The sequence below is a fragment of the Balaenoptera ricei genome, chromosome 18, assembly GCF_028023285.1.
Source record: "Balaenoptera ricei isolate mBalRic1 chromosome 18, mBalRic1.hap2, whole genome shotgun sequence".
Lineage (NCBI taxonomy): Eukaryota > Metazoa > Chordata > Mammalia > Artiodactyla > Balaenopteridae > Balaenoptera > Balaenoptera ricei.
This window is the reverse complement of record NC_082656.1, coordinates 75,601,090-75,624,818: the sequence shown is the minus strand read 5'-3', so window position 1 is coordinate 75,624,818 and position 23,729 is coordinate 75,601,090. Positions and strand designations below refer to the sequence as shown.

At 40.2% G+C, this 23,729-nt stretch overlaps 1 long non-coding RNA gene across 2 annotated transcripts in view; it reads right to left on the bottom strand.

The window, feature by feature from the left end:
- Nucleotides 1-23,496, bottom strand: part of LOC132352359 (uncharacterized) — a 99,901-nt gene extending 76,405 nt beyond the window's left edge. The window contains exon 1 of one of the 2 annotated variants that reach the window (XR_009498687.1): nucleotides 23,455-23,496. This is a non-coding gene — a long non-coding RNA (uncharacterized LOC132352359). Of the gene's footprint in view, nucleotides 1-13,256; nucleotides 13,724-23,454 lie in introns of those variants that run through there. The other variant, XR_009498688.1, reaches the window with a different exon arrangement.
- Nucleotides 23,497-23,729: the final 233 nt, after the last annotated feature.

The following is a 23,729-nucleotide window of genomic DNA, read 5'->3' as shown; positions in this document are numbered from 1 at the left end:
ATATTACCTCAGTACTTAAAACACTTTGGCGACTTCCTATTTTAAGATCACTTTGATCTTGACTCCCAGACTCTCTCCTAGGCTTCTCATTCATTCATTCTGTTCTTCAGATGTATCAAGTCCTTTCCCACTTTGGGGACGGCATACATGCTGTTCCCTCCGCCCTGTGCACTCTCTTTCATCATCCCACTTCGTAGAGACTGCCTTGCTGGAGACGATTTCCTTGCCCCTCCACTCCCGTTTAAACTGGGCTCCCCTCTTACCTCTTTCATAGCTCCCCGCATTCTTTCAGCTGCAATAACAAAGAGATCCAAAGAAACAACAGCTGAAACAAGGTGGGAGTTCATTTTCTCTGCCACATTAGTTCAAAGCTATAAGGAGATTCTGTCATCTTCAAAATGCACCTTCCGTCTTGAGGTCCGAGGCTGCCATTTCAGTTCTCATCATCTTCCAGCAGGAAGTAGGAAAGGGCCAAAGGAAAGATTTCTTTTCAGGACACTCTCCAGAAATGGTAAAAGTCAGTTCTGTTCATATCCCGTTGGCCAGAACTTAGTTATTTGGACAAGCTATAAGAGATAATAGGTGTTTGCTGGTGTTTCCCCCCAAAACTCAGGCATTCTATTATTATATGTTCTCTTCACAGGATTTATTTCAGTTTATAATTATTTATTTACTTGGTTCATGATTTGTTCAACCTCAGTTTCCCCCATTAACCAATGTTACTTCTGGCCTCCTAACCAGATAGGCAAGTCATCCTTCTTTCATTCCTCAGCCACGATGATATCAATCCCTTCTTTCATTCCACAACTATTTGAACATCCACTCTGTTTACTCTGCTGGCCACCAAGAATACAAAAATATATAATATAATCTTGTTTCCCTAAGAAATCTCAAAGTCTATTTGGGAGACAGGCTAGAAAATAAACAATTCGAATGCAGCGGAATAGGTGCTATAAAATAGATATGCTTAGAAAACTACAGGAACACATTTATTGAACACCTGTTGTTACCTCATTGCATCTGATATCATTATCATCAGATCATCTGAACTTTAAAGACAAGGAAGCTGAGGCTTAGAGAGTTCAAGTAATTTGCCCGAAGTCAGACATCTTGGAAGTGAGAAAGTAGAATTGCAATTCAAGACTATCTGATAACGAACTCACTCTCTTTCCCATCAATGAGCGCTAATGCAATTCTACTTGATATTCTAACGCAAGTTCTTCTCTTAAGATGGTTCCCAGCTCTGCCTCTGCTTGTCCACAAGCACCCAGCTCCAGCCAGGCCCCTACAGTGTCCTCAGTCCTTTAATGTAACGGTCTCCCATGCTCTTTGCCTCAGTGGAGGAATCCTGCCACTGTGGAAGGTAAACAGCACAGAGAAAGAACACCTGTGTTTGCTGCTGTTCCAGTTACGCGTTGCTGCAAACTACCCCATAACACTGTGGGTTAGAACAACTAGGTATTATTTTCTCTCATGGTTCTGAGGGTGGACTGGGCTCAGCTGGGTGGTTCTTGCTCAGGGTCGCTCATGCACTTGCAGTCAGGTGCTGGCTGGGCCTGGAATCATCAGAAGGCGCCCTCGCTCACATTTCCGGTGCCGGGACTAAGGTGGCTGGAACAAGTGGGAACTGGGCAGACTTGTCCTTGTGGTTTGCTCTGGCCACCTCACAGCATGGCGGACTCAGAGTAGCGCTGGGCTTGCCACGTGGCAGCTGGCTTCTGCCAAAACATGCTTTCTAAGAGGCCAGGGAGAAAGCTTTAGGCTTCTTTTGATCTAGCCTTGTAAATTCCAGAACGTCACTGCTGCTCAATTCAGATAAATCTAATAAAGTCGAAACCACTAGTCCAGATTCCAGGGGAGGCAAATTAAACTCTACTTCTCAATAAAAGAAGTAGCCAAAAATCGGTGACTTTCTTAACTAACCTCATGTGGAATGAGACAGATCTCCGTTCAAATCTCAGCTTTGCCGCTTACTAGCTGTGTGGCCTTAAACCAGTTACTTAACCTCTCTGAAACAGTGTTCTTATCTGTAAAATATTGAAAAGAGTATCTGTCTCATTGGGTTGCTGTGAGAATCTAATGAAATCCAGTGTGTAAAGAACCAGGTACCAGGCAGGTAGGTGCTCCGTAAATGTTAGTATTCTTTCCCCACCATGATCCACCCTCACTCCCCAGGGGGTGGCAGAATAATTTCCATAAGCGTTTGTTAAATGAATGAGAAAGTGAAACTATGCAATTCATAGAGCTTCCAAAGTAACCTTCCAACACACTATTCGTCATGTCACTCTTGTACTTGAGAATGTAGAGGACCTTTCAGTTGCTGCATGGAGTAACCCAAAGTCCCCTGCTGTGCATTCAGGGCTCTGGGACCTCGCAACCTCTGCTGTCCTGTGACAGGCCTCCCAGCCCTCTTGCTAGCACAGAGCACAGCACAACATGGTCCTTACAAGTACCCCTCACTGGAGCAGGAGCCAACTGAGAGCCCCCAGTGGGCAAAGTTAAAGCAATCCCAGCAACAAAATGAATAAAGTATCAATACTACTGGGCTATAACCCAAATTATAAAATAAATATTCATGCAACCATACAGACATAAAATAAATCATTGACTAAATTAATAATGGGGGAGAAGAGACAAATATCTTGTGCAGAAGAATTCCAAATAATTTATGTAAATATTCCTCCCTCAAAAAATAGAGCATAACTCCCCAGTCCTTAACTATGGGCTGCACGTGGTGACTGCCTTCCGAAGAGTACAATACGGAAAGGGAGAAACCTGGCAATCAGCACCATAGCCAGGTAATCAAGGTCAACCTCAACAGTTGTAAGTCATGTTGATGGTATGTACCCTTGATATGATGTGATGGGAATAGCGCTTCACCTCTCTGATCTTCCCCAAATCCATAAACCCCATCTAACCATGAGAAAAACATCATACAAATCCTGAGGAATGAGCACTTGATGAGTACTCCACAAAACTCTCAAGGTTGTCAATTACAAGGAACGCCTGAGAAACTGTCACAACCAAGAGGAGCCTAAGGAGACATGACAACTAAATATGATGTGGTATCCTGGGTGAAGTCCTGGCACAGAAAAAGGACATTAGATTTTTTTAAAAACTGAGGAAATCTGAATAAACTATGGACTTTAGTAATACTAATGCATTAACACTGGTTCATTAATTGTACCAAAGGTATCATAGTAATCTAAGATGTTAATAATAGGAGAAACCAGGTGAAGAGTCAGATCTTCCTCGACTTACAATGGGGTTACATCCCACTAAACCCCTCCTAAGTTGAAAATATTATAAGTCAAAAATGTATTTAACGCATCTAACCTACCAAACATCATAGGTGAGCCTAGCCTACCTTAAATGTGCTCAGAACACTTACATTATCCTACAGTTGGGCAAAATCATCTAACACAAAGCCTACTTTATAATAAAGTGTACAATATCTCATGTAATTTAGTGAACACTGTACTGAAAGGGAAAATCGGAATGGCTGGCTGGGTGCAGAACGGTTGTAAGCGTATTGGTTGTTGACCCTCGTGATCACGTGCCTGACTGGGATCCAGGGCTCACTACCGCTGCCCAGCATCATGAGAGAGGCTCGGATCGCATGTCGCTAGCCTGGGAAAAGATCAAACTTCAAAATTCAAAGTATGGTTTCTACTGAATGTGTATTGTTTTTGCACCATCGTAAAGTTGAAAAATCCTCAGTGGAACCGTCGTAGGTAGGGGATCATCTGTATCTGGAAAATCGCTGTATTTTCCTCCCAATTTTCTGTAAATCTAAACTTACTCTAAAACCTAAGTTTCCATTGGAAAAAACAAAAACAAAAACTAGCCCTTGCTGGACAATGTCCTCCTACCCATTGCACAGAAAAGACTGATGCCTTCTGTGGCTCTAACATAGTGGTCACAGCAGGGGAGGCTCAGATCCCGGAAGTTGACCTGTCTTTGTATCTGGGTTGAGGTGGAATATGGTCTCCACAAACGGGCATCACATCTTCATGCTAATCCAGCCCACTTCCTTCCTTTTGTTCATGCCACGAGCATCTCCCAGTTCCCTAAGTTCAAGACTTCAGAGTCAGCCTCTCCTTTTTTTGTCCCATTTTCTAAGCCCCGTTGCTTCTAACTCATCATTTTATCTCAAATCCAGTACGTCGACTCAAGACCATGGTCTAGTTCAGGTCCTCAGCATCGATCATCCACACACCTTTATAATTCTCCCTGCCCCCAACTTGTCTCCAGTTTCAATCTGTCCTCCAAGGTCACCGGAGTTAGCTTCTCCAAAGAGGTATCTGATGGTGCCAACCCTGCTTAAACGTTTCCCACTCCTTTCAGATAGAATGCACACCTACAAGCACTCACAGAAGATTCTGTGCTCTCTGACCCCAACCCACATTTCCACTTCCTTTCCCCACCCCTCCCTCTGATACACCTTACACTGAAGTCACACCAGGTTGCCACTGCACTTCACAAATACATTTTGGATTCTCAGGACTTCGAGCCTTTGCAGCTCCTTAGAGCTCCGACAGGAATGCTCATGGCAGAGGATACCTCTTCTCACAGCTTTCTCTCACTCCCCCAGACAGGGACTCTCCCTTACAGCGCCACCCACGTGATTATACCGATTTCCACAAGAAGAATCTCGCACGTGTGAGGACCACCTGCCACCCACCTATGTCCTCCACACCTACAACAATGCCTTTCCATGACGGGAACCCAATTCACGTGCGTGCACGCTTCCACTCAGCAGCTCCCCGCAGCCCCTCTGGGCCACACTCCCTGGGTGCCCTTGTCCTCACCACCCTCCTCCTCCCACCCCCATCAGAACCTTCTTTCTGAGATGACCGCACCCCTGTTCACTCGGCTGAGGGTCAGCCAGGACTGTCTGCAGCAGAATTACAAAAGAGGTGGCGCCTTGAGCTTGGCCGCAAGGCAAAAGCACAGGAGGCAACACAACTGGTGACCGTCTCTCTCCCCTTAGTAAAATATATTTCCTCGTGTCGCTGACTGGTGTCCTTTGTATCCGGCTGACTCGAGATGAAGCAGCTGCAGCCCTCGAGGGGACAAGGGAAACCGTCTGCTTTTCCTAATAACTCTAGCATTCCGGTGCTTCCTCTCCGACTAATGAGAGTTACAGATTCCAACAGAGAGCACAGGAGTGGTCCCTGCCCAGCCCCAAGCCCAGAGGCTGGTGTCCCACTAGCCTGGCTGACGTGTCAAAGTCTCCTCCTGGCCCTCAGAGTCGATGAAACACTCCCCCAAAGCAGATAGAGATACCATCAGATCACAGGTCCAAGAAAGGAGTAATGAATTGCTTAGAAACCAAATTCCTAAGAGAGGAAATTATAAAATAAATTTCCTCAAATAAGTCATACAGAAAGTCAAACATGTTCACACAAATTGGTTTTAAAAACTAAGCTTAAAAATTGGGGCCTGGGGCTTCCCTGGTGGCGCAGTGGTTGAGAGTCTGCCTGCCAATGCAGGGCACACGGGTTCGAGCCCTGGTCTGGGAAGATCCCGCATGCCGTGGAGCAACTAGGCCCATGAGCCACAACTACTGAGCCTGCGCGTCTGGAGCCTGTGCTCCGCAACGGGAGGGGCCGCGATAGTGAAAGGCCCGCGCACCGCGATGAAGAGTGGCCCCCACTTGCCGCAACTAGAGAAAGCCCTCGCACGAACCGAAGACCCAACACAGCCAAAAATAAATAAATAAATAAATAAATAAAGTAGCTATAAAAAAATTTAAAAAAAAAAAAAAATTGGGGCCTGGACCACTGAATACCAAGGGGGTATCGAAGGCTGCAGTCTCAGACTGTTTTCCAAAGTTCTTTTTAAAGAACTCTTTATTTTATTACAGTAAAGCCCTTTCTTTGTTTTTGTACAATTTGTCTAATAATTTGAATTATAAAGCACATGAGTTTTTTCCTCTGGTTTCCTGTTTGTTTTTCACATATATTATCTCTTCTCCTAAATAGTAATTCTTCTTATTCTTCAAAACACATCAGGCTAACGATGGAGTGTGGAGGGGTGGAGTTTGGCACAAAATTACTAGAGACCAGTGCTTACAGGTGGGGCCCAACTCTGCCTTATATCAGTAAAATTCCGAGTGGCATGGACATATATACACGGCCAAATGTAAAACAGATAGCTAGTGGGAAGCAGCCGCATAGCACAGGGAGATCAGCTCGGTGTTTTATGTCCACCTAGAGGGATGGGATAGGGAGGGTGGGAGGGAGATGCAAGAGGGAGGAGATATGGGAACATATGTATACGTATAGCTGATTCACTTTGTTATACAGCAGAAACTAACACACCATTGTAAAGCAGTTATACTGCAATAAAGATGTTTAAAAAAAATAAAATTCCTCCCTTGCTGAAAAGAACTAAATTTTTTCCCCTGGGACCTAAACCTGTTCCCCATAATCCTGATAACACCTGATGTGGTTCTACACCCAAAGTAGAAATTCAGTGAATGTTAAAAGGCTAGCATTGTTTTAGGCTACAATTTTCTTAAAATTTTTTTAGCAAATTTTATAAATAAGTTTGCCAATGTCAAGAGCAACTAATATCTTAATAAGAATCAAAATCAGAAATACCGTAGTTTCTTATTTCAACAGGTTCTACATTTGATCATTAGAGAGCAGGAATGTAACATGTCTCTCTTTTTTTTTTTGTTCTCCAAACTGATATTTGCATCAGAGTTAGCAGCTGATAACAGAGAGATTATGAAAATTCTGGCTAAAATTAAAATGCCAAAACTGAATCTTCTGGATAATGAGGAACTGATTGCCTCTATTACTGAAGAGGAGATGAAAACAGCAATAGAGAAATTTGTAAGTAGCAAGCCTCCCATGATGATGAGTACCAATGGGAAGGGGATAAAGCTTTTGAGGGAGAATCAAAAGATCTGTTGTGCAGGATTTATGAGGACTGTCTACTTATGAGACCCATGAAAGCCCCAACGCAAGAGCATTTGTTCTTGTAATCTGTCAAAAATTCCAACATTGGTCCTGTTTGCTTAATTAATTGCACTGGAAAAAAACAAAAAAAGCCCTCCAGGTAGGACCTGGATGAAATAATTCAGCTTGAGATGGGCGGCGGTTTTTTGCATGGCTGACTTACTGTACGTGCAAAATTTCTAATTTGCAAGTGCCAGCAAAGAGATCAGACCTCCCTTCTATAGCAACTTTTGAATTTGCACAGAAGCCTTTATCATGTAGAAGAGAGGTATTTGCAAAAGCTTTTAAACAAATTTCATTTTCAAGAACTGTAGTAAATGAAATATAAAATGTGAGCCTCTTTGTTACTACATCAGTTACCAGGAAGGGTGCTTCCTTCTCCCTGGGAAGAAACATGTGGTACCTAGATGCCTTTTCACTTCATTTCATCTGTTGACAAAAGAAGTTTATTTCAATTCAATAGTGAAGTGATTCAAGGTAAAAGTTAAAAGTCAACCATCCTTGGTAACTGTGTACTTCATTTCACAGTAATGTGTTCATTCCACTTTTCAAATTACTTTTAAAACCTGGCTTCATCAAAGCCAGCAGAATCTGCAAGTATACACTTAACAGAAAAAAAAAAAAGACAAAGACAAAAACTAACTGCTTAGCAAGTGGTAAAGAATAAAATCCAAATCTCTTCAGCTAAAGGCAACTTTTCCGACAGATGGTCTTCAAGTAATCCTTACAAACTTTGCAGTTGATTGTTTATTTATTCCCTTTGGTTTTTCTCAGAAGATAGCCCCATACTCATTCACAAAGGAAAAGAGAAAATTCCATGTTATTTCCGTTGCTTCTGAAATCACCCTACGAGACAACACAAGCACACTTCACATCATTCAACTGAGAAGAACTTGGCTATGGTGACATCAGAAGCTCCCCACACTCCCATCTCTCAGCACCTTTTGTTTCGATTTGACCTGAAAAGCCTTTGATACAGATGAACGACTCAGAGCGCAGGCTCTCCTTAAGGCAAGATTTTCCAGACTGGGAGCTTATTTGACTCAAAATATTTATTTCCTTTCCTTTTTATACAATTATTAAGAAATTTTATTTCCCAATGAAGTAAAAGGTTAACTATAGCATATTAGAGAGTGAGGAATTGTACCCCCATGTTCACTGCAGCATTATTTACAATAGCCAAGACGTGGAACCTAAGTGTCCATTGATGGTTAAGTGGGTAAAGAAAATGTGGCATATGGCATTTAAAAAGAGACAATTGTGCCATTTGTGACAACCTGGATATACCTTAAGGGCATTATGCTAAATGAAGTTAAGTCAGACAGAGAAAGACAAATGCTGTATGATCTCACTTATATGTGGAATGTAAAAACAAACAAACAAACCAAAGCTCGTAGATACACAGAACAGATAGTCAGTTGCCAGAGACAGGGAGTAGGAGTGAAATGGGTAAAGGGAGTCAAAAGGTACAAACTCCTAGTCATAATATAAATAAACATGGCAACTACAGTTAATAATACCTTAGTGTATATTTGAAAGACGCTAAGAGAGTAGTTCTTAAACGCTGTCATCACAAGAAAAAAAATGTGTAACTGTGTGGTGATGGACGTTAACTACATTTATTGTGGTGATCATTTTGCAATATATTCATACAAGGAATCATTATGTTTTACACCTGAAACTAATAGTGTTATACATCAATTATATCTCAATAAAACTAAAGAGTCAGGAATTAGTAAACCTAGGTATACTTAAGGGTACTTACTGAAAGAATCTTTTAAAACATTAACAACTTTGTATATAATACATATTTAATTTATAAACTGATTTTTTGACATTTTCTTATCCTCGTTTGCATGTGAAATTAATATCTCTACTTTTCAAATATCAAAACCAGGCTAACTAAAGAACTATTGCAGATTTTTATGGTTATAGGAATATACTGCTATTGCACTTTGCCAAAACTATTACACATTACTGGAGACGTCATAACAAGAAACAAATTGCTGGAGAAGCTATTAACTATTTAGTATTTCTAGCTCATATGGAAATACTAATATTATGTATTCATGAAGATATGATAGGTATGTTTAGTACGAAATTAATATTCTCTCAGTGGAATGGTTGGGTTTTTTTGGTTTCGCTTTTGTTTTTAGCATTTTGGCCAAATTCTCATAAGTACCGATGTCTTTCAAAGTTAGCACAGGTAGGTCTTCCTCATGATATAATGTACTGGGGAGACTGCATTCCAGAACAATTCATTATGGTTATGAGAGCTATCTCAACAGATTGGCTGACCCATCTAAGAAGGAGTATGCCGAGCACAGAATGGTAACAAGGCGTTGCTCAAGGGGTGGCCAGCTTTCGAGAAATTCTCGAAAAGGGTTTCATTAGGGGCCACACACTTACCACTCGGAATTATCAGACTCCAAGGCCTGTTGAGCCAGTCCTCAAACCTAGATGCAGCCTGAAAGAACTCAAAGCAGGCTGAAGGGCCATGATCGAATGGGAAGCGTTGGTGTCTGCGTGTGTTTGTGTGTGTGTGCGTGTGTGTGTGTGTGTGTGTGTGTGTACAGCATCTGTGCCTACATTCGCCAGAAGGTAGAAAGAGTCAGAAGAGGTGACAAGTGAGCTACATCTTGAAAAGTGACTCAGAGGATGTCTTATGAATAAGGAGGGAAAAGGCATCCTGTAAGAGGGGAGTGAGTAGCACGCAAATGCACAGGGGTCTGAGAAAACCCGCTGAGTTAAAGGACAGCAAGATGTTCACAGTGGCTGGATTGTAACGTGAAGGGGAAAGGCGTGGTGTAATGTCAGTTTCTCCCGGGAGAGCTGACGATTCTGGAGGACCATCCTCCAGGACTGGCTTAGAGATATCAGCCAGGGCACGTGACCGTTTAGGGTCCAGAAGGATGGCCTAGGAGGGGCAGAATGGTATAATGCCGGCAGAGACTGTGGCCCAGATTCTGGAGCAGATTGCCTGACTCTGCCCCTTTCTGGCTTTGTGACCTTAGGTGTTTTACTTACTCACCTGTAAAATGGGAATAGTCAGAGTATCTGTCTTAGGGTTATTATGAGGATTAAATGAGTTAAGTATTTGTAAGGCATTCTGCAGGCATCAGGCAAAGAGTAAGCATTACTTAAGTGCCTGGTAAATAAAATAGTGCTTGCAGCAATTAAAACATCAGCTTTTTATCAAGAGTACTTGCTCTGGATTCCAGGCTTGAAGAGAGCCATTTTTTACAAAAAGATACTTCAAGGATCACTGAGGTCTCTTGAGTCTAGAATCTTAACCCAATAACTTGCTCAAGGAAGAATTCCAGTCCTGACTCATGTATTAATTGAACTGAACATTACGCAAGAAGTTATGGGTTGTATCCTAAAGGTGGTAAGCACTGAGCTCCTCAACAGAAGTTGAACATGAGTCTCTTGGCTTTAGGAGACAGGTAAGGAAAAAGACCGCAGATGGATGAGTCCCAGGCAGAGCCAAGAGAAAAGCTTTTTCTCTCAGGACTCTCTGATTATCCTTTTCCTCTCTGAAAAGAAATCATTCCTTTTTATAGGTTCTTCAGAAAGAAATACAAGGTTATTAAGAACATTTTTTAATTCACATAGCCCAGATATTTTGGGGTAGCTGTGTCATATTACTGAGTTATGTGTCCAGATTATATATTTTAAAAATTGCTGTATATATATGAGCAAATGAAAAATGAACTGTGAAATTCCTTATAATTGCAGCTGCAATCTCCTAAATGGAGCATTAAAAATTTTACAGGAACCTCTGGGTGGCACTTTGTCTTCAACTTAAGCCTGTGTGGCATGAGAGTCACACAAACCTCATTCGGACAAATAGAAATGGGGGACAGTTTGCTGAACTGTTTGAGATTTCTATGGCAATCTACTGTCCTCTACTCAAAATAATGAAAAAGACAATATGCCAATTTCATCATAATAAAAGAAATGCATATATACATGTATGTGACACAAAATTCTGACTTTTAAATTCAGTCATACTAATGAAAAATATGTCAGGACCAGCGTCTATTAAAAATTAATTATTGCAGTTAACAATTTTAGAATAAAAATCTCTTTCCAATGTTTACAACTTAGAGACTTAACATTTCCTTAAAATGCAAATTAATTTGAATGTCTCAGCCTATCTCTCCACCACCACACCATCATTCTTCCCTAAATAAAACTTTACCTATAAAAAAAATGGGTGAGAAAACCTGGATAAAAGATAACTTATATGTATCGATAACTTGGGTTGGATGGAAACCATGACGGACTTTCCTATGTGATTTCTGGAAAAAACAAATACATCCAAAGATGCTCCATTTAACTAAATAATAAAATTTCTTTTGAAAAACAATAAGAAAATGAAGTCAGGAAAATAAAAAGAAGAATGCTTTCTATAAGAGACTAATGAAAGACTTCTCATGTCACAAGTTATATTACCTTTCAATACAACTGTGCTCCCTAGTGGGGACTTCTGAAAGGTTTCGTTCAAATTTTTTAGAAGTTCGTTTCATGTAAGCATCACCACATATGCCAAATGATCCATTAAGGATACTCCATTATAGCTTAAAGAGTTTTGAGTTAAACACACAGGGTATCGAGGCCTAAGATGCTAAGAAAATACACAGCTCCATTTCCATTTGATGTAACTCTGCAGGAAGATATTATCCACAGAACATTTGCTGCATTAAGGCAAGTATTTATACAATGGCTTCAGAACAATTTTGAAGCTTCTGACCTCTCTGGACCAAAGTCCGTCTGTCTTAAGGTTTTGGAAAGTTAGTCAATTCTCATTTTCACACGTGAGATCTGTGTATACAGAGGGTGCATTGCAAACATGCCTAAGGATTTAAATTATATCCTTGTGTTTCCTAGAGAACTTTCTACCACCAAGCCAACCCACTCTTCTGACCCCCACCTCCAAGACCTTCTGTATCGGGTCTCTCTCAAGCTGGGAATGTCAGAGGTTAGAGTATGGACTGTTTGAACTTCTCTCTGAGTTATTCTGCTCTCTATGTGCCGTCCCACTGAGAGTCAAGGGTCCTGAAAACACCTTTGAGCCCAGATTACATAAGGAGTGTCTGCATGCTTGGAAAGAAAACCAATAGCTGCAAGTCACTGAGAATATCCTATACTCCAGACACTAAGCCTGCCCTGAGAATGTTCCACCACATGAGCCCCTGAAGCCTGTTCAAAGTCAGTGGTGCAAAAATATCCCCAGGGGGATCTTGAACAAGTGCAAAGCCAAAGATGCAAAAGGAAGTTTAGACAGCTTACTTCTGGAAAGTAGAGTTCTCCCACATGGTCCTTTGTGTTTTGCTTTCTTTCCACTCATTTGCTCTCGCCATAAATCACCAAAACTCAGTTACGCAGGATGGAAAGAATGCCAAGAACCCAACTAATCTGAGAGAGATCGGGAGTGATGTGAGGAGCCTATAAGGGCCAGGGAGGACGTGAGCCCTTATCTTTAGGGTTTCTCATAAAAGTGGAGGCAGGGAAGGAAGGCATTCTAAGCGGTTGAAGGCAGGATGAACAAATCTGAAAGACAGGAGTTGCCATGGAGTATTCAAGCAACAGAGAGCACGCCTGCTTCACCGGCTGGAAGGTCTGTGTCGGGGATCATTGGGGTGGTTGGGGCCAGATAGAAAAGGTTCTTGAATGTCAGCCTAAGGGAGCTGGAATTTAGCACACAGAAATGAGAAGTCATTAAAGGCTTTTGAGATCCTGAAAACCACATTTCAGGAAGGCTTATCTGATGATGATGTGCAGAAGAGATTTGGAGGGACAGGGTGCGTTGAGGAAAACTGGAAAATAGGAAGTATCCACGCGCCCTCAGCCAAACCTCTGCCTTTAGCTCCGTTTGGTGACTTGGTGTCAGAGGGAGAAACCCAAGCAGGGGATAAATAAAGAACTTCCCCCATCCATCTCACCGTCTCCCCACTCCCCGGGGCTAATCCCACCCCATCCTCTAGAACAAGCACCCCTGGGAGAATCCCAAGTCCAGCTCTGTGCTCCTCCTCTCTTTATTCACTTACTGAAGACGTACAACTAGATAAGGAGAAGCCTTTTCTTTTAAGGGAACTGGATTCTGCTTAGCTGATAAGGACCCTTTAAGGTCGGCAAGTCCCCACCTGGGACAGGGCCAACTAAGTAGGTCTGAATTGCCCTGGATAAAAGGCCTCAGTCTACAGAGGTTCCTTATCAAAGCTACTAATCTTTCTGAGTATTCTTCAGGCTGTACTCAGCCCTATTGAAGTTTTCTCCCACCTGTTTGCCAAGTTTGAGGTCCAGAATGTTGCCGAATGCCAGGTCAGACTTGCCAGTCTCATTCTAAGGAGAGCACACCTCTCTTTCCAGCGAGACCTGTGCTGACCTCAGCTTGCTTGACCTTATCTTGTCTCTCTAGCACTGCGGGTTTCCAGTGACCATAATGGACCTGACCCACCTTCTCATAGGGGTGCAGTCACCTAAGGAAGTTGCAGCCATCCAGTCATAGGTGGGAAGGTCTGACACACATTGAGAGCAATGGAAGGAAAAAGGAAGCTTCCATCTAAGTATCCTGGATTTCTCCTATCATACCATAGTGAAAGGGCTAAAGTCAAATCATTCTAGAAGATACAATGTACAGATCATCTCCACGGGGTCTTGTGAAAGTCAGAATCATGTCAATGGAATTCAATCTTAAAATGCCTTTGTGGCACTGGTATTAGGTATAAGGCCTAGAAACTCATAGTGATTATGTGCACAGGCAAAAAAAAAAAAAAAAGAGAGACAGAATGAAAAAGAGACTTCTTTGCCTTTCTTCTTTCAAAGAGATGTAAATTGGGTCATTGAAGAAAAACTCAGAATGCTGGCTCTCAAGAAATCTTCATCACTAAATTCAGGTCGATACATTTCTTTCCTGTTGTACGAATTTGGAAAGTTTTTTTATAAAATATTTACATCCTAAATGAAGATGAGAGAAGGCAAAGAACAGAAAAATGGAATTGTTAATGAAATGCAATGGAAGATAACAAAGGTACTGAGGGACTTTGTTCTATTTAGGCACCTACATAAAATACTACGGCCTAAAAGTAAGATTTCTATAAGCAAACGCAACCCAAAGCCCTGAAAATGCAGATGTGTCTGACAGTGATACCCAGGGATGTATGATGGAAGGTCTGAGTTTGTTCTTTCATTAAACAGTTAAACCTTTAATAACAGGAACTTATTAAAGTTTAAGGAGAGATAATTGAGATCAGTCTTGAGGACCAGAATGAGTTTGGCAAGTGGAATAAAAGAAGAGAACATTTCTCATATAGAGAAGAGAACGAATTAAGGCCTAGAAGCATAAAGGGGCAGGAAGCCACTTTCAACTCTTCTTAGCCTGTGTTCATTCCAGTGGAGGTAAATGACTTTTGAAAAGTATAAAGAAATGAACAAATGTAAGGAATTTTATAATTGCTGTTATCCTTTGGAAGCTGAATTTGTGCAATCTGTATTTCATTCTAGAGATACCAAAAATAGTATAGCATATAAGTGAAACAAGTCAGAGAAAGACAAATACTGTATGTTATCACTTATATGTGAAATCTAAAAAATAATACAAACTACTGTATATGCAAAACAGAAACAAACTCACAAATATACAAAACAAACTAGTAGTTACCAAAGGGGAGAGGGCCGGGGGGGGAGGGGCAAATTAGGGATATGGGATTAACAGGTACAAACTACTATGTATAAAATAGATAATCAAGGAAGAATCAACATTGTGAAAATGACTATACTACCCAAAGCAATTGACAGATTCAATGCAATCCCTATCAAACTACCAATGGAATTTTTCACAGAACTAGAACAAAAAATTTCGCAATTTGTATGGAAACACAAACTACCCCAAATAGGCAAAGCAATCTTGAGAAAGAAAAACGGAGCAGGAGGAATCAGGCTCCCTGACTTTAGACTATACTACAAAGCTACAGTAATCAAGACAGTATGGTACTGGCACAAAAACAGAAATATAGATCAATAGAACAGGATAGAAAGCCCAGAGATAAACCCACGTACATATAAAGGAGGCAAGAATATACAATGGACAAAAGACAGCCTCTTCAATAAGTGGTGCTGGGAAAGCTGGACAGCTACATGTAAAAGAATGAAATTAGGGGCTTCCCTGGTGGCGCAGTGGTTGAGGGTCTGCCTGCCAATGCAGGGGACACGGGTTCGAGCCCTGGTCTGGGAAGATCCCACATGCCGCGGAGCAACTGGGCCCGTGAGCCACAATTACTGAGCCTGCGCGTCTGGAGCCTGTGCTCCGCAACAAGAGAGGCCACGATAGTGAGAGGCCCGCGCATCGCGATGAAGAGTGGCCCCCGCTTGCCACGACTAGAGAAAGCCCTCGCACAGAAACGAAGACCCAACACAGTCAAAAATAAAAATAAATAATAAAAATAAATTTAAAAAAAAAGACACATTTAAAAAAAAAAAAAAAAGAATGAAATTAGAACACTCCTTAACACCATACACAAAAATAAACTCAAAATGGATTAAAGACCTAAATGTAAGGCCAGAATTATAAAACTCTTAGAGGAAAACATAGGCAGAACACTCCATGACATAAATCACAGCAAGATCCTTCTTGACCCACCTCTTAGAGAAATGGAAATAAAAACACAAATAAACAAATGGGACCTAATGAAACTTAAAAGCTTTTGCACAGCAAAGGAAACCATAAACAAGATGAAAAGACAACCCTCAGAATGGGAGAAAATGTTTGCAAATGAAGCAAAGGACAAAGGATTAATCTCCAAAATATACAAGCAGCTCATGCAGCTCAACATCAAAAAAACCAAAACCCAATCCAAAAATGGGCAGAAGACCTAAATAGACATTTCTCCAGAGAAGATATACAGATTGCCAACAAGCACATGAAAGGATGCTCAACATCACTAATCATTAGAGAAATGCAGTTCAAAACTACAATGAAGTATTACCTCATACCGGTCAGAATGGCCATCATCAAAAAATCTACAAACAATGAATGCTGGAGAGGGTGTGGAGAAAAGGGAACCCTCTTCCACTGTTGGTGGGAATGTAAATTGATACAGCCACTATGGAGAACAGTATGGAGGTTCCTCAAAAAACTAAAAATAGAACTACCATACGACCCAGCATTCCCACTACTGGGCATATACCCTGAGAGAACCATAATTCAAAAAGAGTCATATACCACAGTGTTCACTGCAGCTCTATTTACAATAGCCAGGACATGGAAGCAACCTAAGTGTCCATCAACAGATGAATGGACAAAGAAGATGTGGCACATGTATACAATGGAATATTACTCAGCCATAAAAAGAAACGAAATTGAGTTATTTGTAGCGAGGTGGATGGACCTAGAGACTGTCATACAGAGTGAAGTAAGTCAGAAAGAGAAGAACAAATACCGTATGCTAACACATATATATGGAATCTAAAAAAAAAAAAGAAAAAGAAACAGGTTCTGAAGAACCTAGGGGCAGGACGGGAATAAAGACGCAGATGTAGAGAATGGACTTGAGGACACGGCGAGGGGGAAGGGTAAGCTGGGACGAAGTGAGAGAGTGGCATAGACATATATACACTACCAAATGTAAAATAGATAGCTAGTGGGAAGCAGCCGCATAGCACAGGGAGATCAGCTCAGTGCTTTGTGACGACCTAGAGGGGTGGCATAGGGATCGTGGGAGGGAGATACAGGAGAGGGGATATATGGGGATATATGTATATGTATAGCTGATTCACTTTGTTATAAAGCAGAAACTAACACACCATTATAAAGCAATTATACTCCAATAAAGATGTTAAATAAATAAATAAATAAATAAATAATAAATCTTACTATCTTCTCACCTGTGAGGTCTGTTCTGATCTTTCCAGGCATGCAATGGTAGTATAGTAGTTCTGCCTTCTCCCTTCTTATAATTTTTGTTTTCTTCCCAAGCAGTGATCATTCCTCTCACATCTTCTTGCTCTGAGGAGGTTAATTTAGAAATAACTCTTGACGTCTTTTTCCTTTTCCACAAGCATTCTTTCATTCTGGGCTTAATCCTCTTAGCCACTATTCTTTGTCTGTTATGGCTATTCAATAAATATTTGTAAATTTAAAAAAAAATTTTTAAATAAATAAATTAAATTAAATAGATAATCAACAGGATATATTGTACAGCACAGGGAATTATAGCTGTTATCCTGTAATAACTTTCAATGGAGTATAATCTGCAAAAATACTAAATCACTATGCTGTGCAACTGAAACTAACATAATATTATAAATCAACTATACTTTAATTTAAAAAATAGTAGGCATATTAGGAGCATTTTCCCTTTGGTAGACCATAGAAAAACTTAGTACCTAGGTATTTGCTCCTGAACAAAAAGAATAAAACAGTGGAAACTTCTCCTTCTTCTGCTCTTTCACCAAGTCATAAATCCCTCCTTAATTGACCTCATGGTCTCTACAGAGAAAAATGGAGAACCACAAAGGAAGAGTAGAAATGCAAAAGAGAAATCTAATAATTTCTTGAAACATTTTTTCTACTACTATCCCCTCCCCTCTGTACAGTGGTTCTTAATGTTGCTAGGTTCTGGATTCTTCCAAGAACTGATGAAAGCTGTGGACCCTCTCCCCAGAAAATTGCACACGTTGGTCAAAGTTCAACCCAAAGAACAGAATCCACTTGGGAATTGTATTTTGTATTTTTCACCCACGACAGAACAGAAAGGCTCCCTGGATGGCAGAAAGTAAGTTAAAAAGCATAGAAAAAGAGTTAATAGAAAACAAGCACAAAAATATCTGCACGCATGTAGCCTATCCAAGGGCTCCCAGCTCAAAACTTTGCCATAGAAACAGAGACCTTAAAACAACAAGCCCAGAACGAGATAAGACAGGGAACAAAGCACTCTGCATTAAGCACCGAAGAAAAACAGAACATGGTTATTCTTTCATGTCAACCTGTCAGCCAGCCTGCAAAAGCTGAATTGTAAAACCAACAGGAGAATACAATCATGTGACTTGATCTTCAATTTCCTCATCTGCAAAGTGGGTACAATAATAAAATCCTACCCTATCTACCTGCTGGCATGGCTGTGAAGGTCACCATAGAGAACATATGTGGAAGAGTTCATAAGCTCTCAAGTGGCTATTGTTATTATGTCTGATCCAAGATATAGATCACCTTTAGGGAATCGATAGATACTTCTATAATCCACTTGAAAGGAAAGGCTATTACTACTGAAGTGCTCTAATCAGTTAATAGTAAATAGTGCATTCTAAAATTAGCTGCCTCAACGTAAGTCCACTAAATAGTATCTGACGGATCAAGTAGCATTTCCACTAACAAATATCTATTAAACACGGGTGAATCTGCAGCAATGTTATCATTGAACCAGTATATATTGAACACCAGATGCTCCAGAATATTACTCAAAGGAAACAAGCACAGGGAGCTGAAGTTCAGCCTCCTACTGGAAATGCACTTTAAACTCAAGAGATCCCATTGGAACTCACCACCCTCCCCTCTGCCCAAACTTCCTCCTCTTTCCTTTTCATTCTCACCATCCATAGCATCACTATCCACCTGGGCTTTCATCACTTTCCATTCCACTTCCCCCTCCTTCGACCCCCATATTCAGTTAAGTAGCAAATCCTGTCATTCAACCACCACTTCAGCCCTTTCAATCCATCGATACTGTTTTTGTCTAGACCCACTTCATCTCTTGAAGAAATGATGGTAGAATCTTTCTAAATGTGAGTTCTTCATATTGGGAGCAGGTAAGTTAGATCAAGCGTTTTAGCTGTGTTGCTCAAATACATACTCTAACGTTATGAGTTTTCATTTTGAATGATCTACCGGTGACTGACAGGAGTGTGCTACAAATCTCCCACTATGATGGCGGATTTGTCAATTTTGCCTCATAATTCTGTTAATTTTTGCTTCTGAAAAATAACCTGCAGAGTTGTTATATTCTTATGCTTCCTCCTGAATTTTTCCTTTTATCAAAATGTAATACAGTCATCCCTCGGTATCCAGTATCCTCAAGGGATGGTTCCAGGACCCCTGTGGATACCAAAATCCATGGACGCTCAAGCCCCTTATATAAAATAGTGTTGTATTTGCATATAACCTCTACACATCTTCCTGTATACTTTAAATCATATCTAGATTACTTATAATACCTAATACAAGGCAAATGCTAAGTAAATCGTTGTCAGAGTGCAGCAAATTCAAGTTTTACTTTTTGGAAATTTCTGGAATTTTTTTTCTGAATATTTTCAGTCAGAGGTTGTTTGAACCCACAGATGCAGAACCCACACATACAGAGAGACAACTGTAATCTTCTTTAGCCTTAACAATGTTTTTTACCTTAAGGCCCCTGCTGCTTGCTATTAATATATTTCAACTAGCTTTCTTTTGGTTAGTATTTAGCTGGTATATCTTTCTCTACCATTTAATTACCAATAGTTGTGACCTTGTATTTTATATCTGTCCCTTGTAACTTACACACAGCTGGCTTAATGTTTTTATTTTTGCCTTCTGATTGTAAAGAATTTTTAATCTATTCCAATAATCTCTGCATAGTAAGTGGGAAATTTAATGTAATTATATTTATTGTGCTTATTTCTGCCATCTTACTGTATGCTTTCTTTTCATCTTTTTTCTACAATGTTTCCTCCTTCCCTGCTTTCTGTTGGTTTCATCAAGTGTTATTTATCCCTTTTCTCTCTTCTATTTATTTGGAACTTACAAGTTCTATTTCTATTCTCTTAGTGTTTAGAGTTTTAGTATTTTGACAAGTTGTCCCCATTTCTTGGTACACAAAAATAGGGCAGTTCATTTGTGATGATGGGAATGGTATCTAGGCAAAGTATGAGGGCAGAAGTGAGGTCCTCCACGTCCAAGCCTGGCCATACTCATCCTGTGTGATGTTCCACTCTCCTCCCCTCTGTGTGTATAAAAGCCACGTGGCTAAAGGCAGTGGTGTCCCAGACTGGAAGAGAGCTGGATTGCTGAGTCATCACTCCAAGGACAATCACCCTGAAATTTCAGGGTTTACCTTAGCATAGTCAAATGCATAATTAAAGTCCAAAGATAATCAGTATATCTAACCTTAGATGATCTTAGAATAATTTAAGTTCAGACACCCCCTTCCCATCTTACACAACTATGCATACTGATTTTACCACCCTTCAAATTCATGGCCATCTTTGTTGTCCTATTCCTATTTACCCACATGCTTGCCGTTCTTTCTTACATCTCATGCCTTTCTTCTGGGTTCAATCTTCTTTTTCCCAAAGTAAATTTATACTGATGTTTTTAATCAGGAGTTTTGTTGGTGGTAAACTACTCAGGCTTTCTTTATCTCTAAACCTCTTTATTTTGCCCTGCCTCTTGAGGTATAGTTTAACTGAGTATAGAATTTTTAGTAACTATTGCTTTCCCTTGGCACTTTGAAAATATTATTCCATTACATTCTAGCATCTATTTTTGCTGACGATAAGTCTTATGTCAGTTTAACAGTTATTCTTTTGTAGTTGAGCTATATCTTTTTCTCTGGTTGCTTTTAAGATCTGTTTGCCTTCGGTGTTTTGAAGTTTCATCAGGATGTGTTTAGATGTGGGCTTATTTATTCAACTCAGGATACACTGAATTTCCTAATCTGAAGACATATGCCTATAATCAATTTTTTCAAAGTTTCAGTCACTAAGTCTTCCAGTATTTCCCTTTCCCCTCCTTCTCTTCTTTCACTCTGGAACTTCTACTAGAAATACGTTGGACCTTCTAATTCTATTGTCCACATCTCTAAACTTCTCTTTGTTATACTTCTATCTCAACCTTTCTGTACTGTATTCTTGACAATTTTTTTAGATTAATCTTCCAGTTCACTAATTCTCTCTTCATCTGTTCACTAACACTGTAGCTCTATCTGGACTTTATCTTACCCTCTGAGAATTTTATTTCAAAATCTTTTTTTTTTTAATTTCTAGAAATTCTATTTTGTTCTCTGTCAGATACATCTGGGCCACTCTGACAGTCTTGTTCTTATTTTGATAACTTACACATTTAATCATGCTGTAGTCACTGTCTGATACTTCTATCACCTGGCCTGCTTGGAGACGAAGCCCGTTGTTTGTCTTCCCTGCTGACTCCTTCAGGAAGAACTGTTTTCTACCAGCTTTGAGTCCCAGTTCCACAACTGAATAGGCATGTTATCTTGGGCAAATTACCTAACTAAATTCAGTTTCCTAGTCTGTAAAATGGAATTAGGGACTAAAGCACCTGTTTCAGAGTATTGCTGCAAGTGTTAAATGAGGTCATATGTACATAGCCCTTAGCATAGAGACTCAGCTCTAAAAACATAACTTCTGTTACCAGTGCTCGGCTCTGGATTCTCTCTAGTACCTACCACAATGCCTGCTACTTGTTGTTACTCTGTGAATGTTTGATGAAAAAACAAAAAAGTAGATGAAAAAACAGAAAGTTAAATCAGTTATGGCAAACCTTGCTATAAAGAATTATCCAAATACTAGTACTCCTCGGGCTATAAATGCCTAACTTATAAATACCTCAAACATTCATTCATTCATTCTCTATACAAGAACAACCACTGTTCTAGTGATGCAATAAATGACAATGAATGATACAAAGTGCCTGCTCCCATGGAGTTTGCATTCCAGTGGGGAGGATCTGATTCTAGATAGAGAATTTATTAGATAATTGATTGATAGATAGATACATAGATAGATAGGAAGCAAGAGGGGAGGAAGGAAGGCAATAGTTAATGATTAAGGCTTAGAGAATTAAACTAAAGTGATGCACTGGGAAGTAGTTGGGTTAATACTTTAGATCTGAAGGGACTTACACTATAGTAACACTGAGCTGAGATCTGAAGGATAAGAGAGGACCAGCCATTTGAAGATACGAATCAAAGCATCCAGGCAAATGCGACAATGAATGCAAAGGCTTTTAGGGAGCAGGCTTTGCTCTTTGAAAAATCACAAAGGCTAGTGTGTCTAGAAGGCAGCCACATTAGGGGACGATGGTCTAAGACAAGGTCAGGGAAGTAGACATGGGCCATATTATGCAGGGCTCTGTAAACCACGGTAAGGAATCTGGAGTTTATTTGACCAGTGCTGGGAAGCCATTGGAGAGTTTTGAGCAAGAAAATGTCATCACCTGAGTTCCATTTCCAAAATACCACACTGGCCGATCAATGCTTGAGATGGAGAACTGTTTGAGCAGATGCAAAAAAACAAAACAAAACAAAACAAAAAAACAAACAACAACAACAACAAGAACAAAAAATGAAAGCTGGGCAGTTGCATCCTTTTTTCCTGACCCCCAATCTACCCTGAAACTGCTGTCGCTGCCACCACTACCCTACCATCACCACCAGTGTCCACACACAAAGCTCTGGTCTCATAAGGCCATCTGGTGACCAGATTCGGAACTGTTTGATCCTGTAGCCTCTGAAAACACCAACATCCTCCCAGAAAAATCTCCCTAAGTCTTCTAACTTCTCAAGTCAAACTCTTTCCAGTCCTACATTTAAAAACATCTGTTATTCAATTTAGTTATTTTCTTTCTTTTTTTTTTTTTACAAATATGAGAGCAATAGGATCTTTTATTATTTTTCACTGTAAGTAAAACAAAGTCTAGACTAGACTCTAATGTCATAATCTTATATGGCTATAATTTTATTAGTGAAATTTAGTATTAATCATAGTAGGTTTCATGGGGGGGGGGTGGGAAATGAGCCTGAAGTTATTCCTCCCCTTACAAACCACTTACAAACACTTCTAGAACATAACTAAGGGGTAACCAAGATAATTTATGATGTTGCTTTACTAAAAAGTTTCGAAGTCAATCTCCTGTATGTATTTTTAGTTCAGAATGTGGTCCACATGTGTAATCATAACATCTGGAACAGCTGGTATGAGCCGAAAGAAGTTCATGATATTTTTTTTTTTTCTTTGCTTAAGATAGTAGCAGTTTGAAAGATGAAGCTTTGTTTCAAAGAGGAACGCTATTTATAACTGGCAGTTGGCAATTGTTAAAGCTAGTTCTGGCTAAAATATATATATGAAACGAGCTGCCCTTTTCAGCGGTGTTAACGGTCAAATCAGAAAACTCTCAACTTTCTCCTGGCTAATAAAAAGCAGCTCTTTTTACATTCATTTAAAAATATTACACCAGGGCCACCAATCCCCTTTTGAGAGTATTTTTCCACTTGCAATAATGTGGCTAATTGCAATGATATAAGGAGACCTACTTTGCTACGCTGATATTTTCTCGTCCATCAAATTGAAAGATTTTAAAAGCAATGCTTACTCACTCAACTTTATTCAGGAAACTTTGACACATGATAGCATAAAGAGCTCCTGCTGCTTTGCTAGGCGGAGCTGAAGCAATGAATTTTTACCCCAGACATGATTAGTTGACTCTTACTTTGGGGATGCTTTTGGGTCTTCCAACATCAAAGCGAGACCTGGAAAAGAAGTAGTAAAATTCCTCTTTGTGGGAAAATTAATTAACGTGTGATTTTCAGTATCTGTGAGTGGATGAAAATAAGACAGCTCTGTTGAAAAGCACTGCGGCTCTCGGTAATGATCTTCTTTCTCCCAGCCCAGCCTTCTTGCTATCTTATCCCAAAGTACCTCCTCTCATGGGCATACTCTACGTGAAATGAGTTAGGGGTCTTAGCCCTCTTCTTAGCAGACACT